Genomic DNA, 2,823 nt, shown 5'->3' with positions numbered 1-2,823 from the left:
TAAGACTTTTTATTTCAATTATCTTCCACAATTTTCTTTTCATGCGCATACTTATACTTTAGTCTAGATTAACAAATCCTTAATATACGACTTTTAGTATCTTGGCATCCTATCTCAATTTTTCATGTGTAGCAGTATTCGAGCAGGCATTATTTTAAAATAGTTTTATTTATAGGTTAATTTTGGAACTGTAATTTAGATTTTCTTTTCATGCAAAATGTGATTGATTTCCTGTTGGCATATTATATCTATGCTCTTAACTATATCCTCTTCTGTTGCATCATCTTAAATACCTCATCTCTTCCCAAGGCCTATTAGTTCAAGGGTTTTTCTCAATCCTATATTTTGCCAGTATTTTATATGAAATTTATTTTATAGGCTAAATTATTAGCTGTAATTTTGTTTTTGTTCTCAGGCAAAGCTTGCTTGATTCTCTGGGAGCACAGCGTATTTATACTTTCGGCTATCTTCTCCTCTCTTAAGTCTTCTTCAATACCCCACCTTCTTTTGAGACCTATGAATCCAAAGGCTTTTAGGCAGTATTTTATACATTGTTGTATAAATTTATTTATGGGTTATTTTTGTTTATTACACCATGCCCCTTTTCAACCGACCAAAACTGTTAAATTTATCTTATGAGAAAAATATACTTTTAATTTTGAATCCCATCTTATTCAAAACACACGCATGTCCATCTCCTCTATACAATAATTAAAAATTCAAGTGACATTCTCAACTCCATCTACCTTTTTCATAATCATTTTTTTACAAATATTTTACAATAAATCTCTTCTTTCCATATCTTATTAATTCTAAAATCATTTTCAATCCTATTATACTTCTAAAGTATATATTATTCACAAACTTCATCTATTAATCTTCTTCTTCTAATAGCTAATAATTGAAGAGTCCCTCACCAACCAATATTTTTATGTATGTCTCTGCTTTTTTGCGTCTTCATCTTTAAACTACCAATACTTCATGAGTCCTCACCAACTAATGTTTTTATGTATGTCTCTGCTTTTTAGGGGGTTTCTTCTTTCAACTGCCAATACTTCATGACGACTCACCAACTAATGTTTTTATGTATGTCTCCTCTTCTTTTATACACTTCTATTTGTTTGTCATACAAATTATGTCATAATTTAATATTTGCATTTTTATTAATTTCATTTATTTTGATTGGATGAGTATAAACATTAATTTCATTCGATATTTATTATAAAAGCCCGAATAAACATACCCCAAGAAAATGATAAAGTTGATGTATTACGGGCTATTCCATACGTTTCTGCTCTTGAGTCTCATTTATCGTGAATATCAAAAAGATCCATGGTTCTATCCTTTGTGTATCTCAATAGTTCAAAACAACGGGCTCCATTTGGTGCACACGGTCTTTATAATACTGTTGATGTACATCGCTTCAAAAATGCTATTAGTCTACTTTCTGGGTACAATCCGATCAGACGAGATATCAAATGTGAACGATAACTGTTTCATGTTTCTTACAGACATCCTTCTTGTTGTAACGATATTTTCAGATGATCTAAATATCAAAAACTTGATTGTTTTCTCTTTCTTACTTTCATTAAAATGCATGAATTGGATCATAATAGAACGAATAAAAAGTCAACAAAATGGAAAGATAATGTTATTGGTAGGAATAATATGTTTTTTAGCTGGAATTTCATCAAGAGCTTCATTATTATATACATTGAAGAAACCATCACTGTACATTCTTTTCGCATACGAATTCGGTATAGTGACACTTTTCTGTTTCAGAAATATTTTCTTCGTATTCATTCAAAAAAAGGATTCAAGCGGAGATCCTCTGATTGAAGAACGAAAAACAATACTTCTCTTTTTAAATGATATCGTTTTTCTCGGTCTAAGACTAATTTGTGTCGTCTCATTCTTTGTCTTTACTGCAATCAATTTTAGACTTCCTTTCAATTTGTTTAGAGAAGCGATTTCGACACTAAGACTCTTCTATAAAAAGATTTACTCGTTTCTTAGATACTACGATATCTCTAAAAGATTGGATACATGTGAAGATATAACACCTTCAGGCGATAATACTAATTGTCCTATTTGTTTCTGTGAAATGACAGTCGGTAAGAAAATCGAATGCGGTCATGTCTTTCATAAAAGTTGCTTAAAAAGGTGCATAGAAACTTCAGAAGTATGCCCAATTTGTAGAAGAGAACTTTTTAAACCAGATGAAAGGGTTTCATTTGTTGGCGGTGATGAATTAATTACGGGTGTCCCGGTCACTTATGCCGATTAAACAATGTTGTATCGATAAGAAATTAAAAATTATATTTTTATTTTGTGATATCTTATTATACAAATAATTTTTCTTATATTTATATGATGTTCAAATTTTGAATTATAATTAATAATACTCTGCTAATTATAAATAAAAAAAAATATTTTGTGATATCTTATTTATACAAATAATTTTTCTTATATTTAATATGGTTTGTCAAATTTTATATTAAATTAATCATACTCTGCTAATTATAAATAAAAAAAAATTATTTTGTGATATTTATTCATATAAACAATTTTTCTTGTATTTAATATGATTTCTCAAATTTTATATTAAATAAATTATGCTCTGCTAATTATAAATAAAAATATCATATTTGTATCGCCAATATTGCATTATTAACAACTATTGATTCTGAAAAGAATATACAGTTTTCAGATTTAGAATTAAAATTTCCGATGTTGTACTATTATAATTAAAAAAACATATTTTTATTCTACAATTTGTTATTCTTAACAGTTATTACTTCTTTAATTTGATTGACAGTTACA

Source organism: Rhyacophila brunnea, unplaced genomic scaffold, assembly GCF_057557595.1.
Source record: "Rhyacophila brunnea isolate RB1 unplaced genomic scaffold, BYU_Rbru_1.0 scaffold_55, whole genome shotgun sequence".
Taxonomy (NCBI): domain Eukaryota; kingdom Metazoa; phylum Arthropoda; class Insecta; order Trichoptera; family Rhyacophilidae; genus Rhyacophila; species Rhyacophila brunnea.
This window is presented reverse-complemented; position numbering follows the sequence as displayed.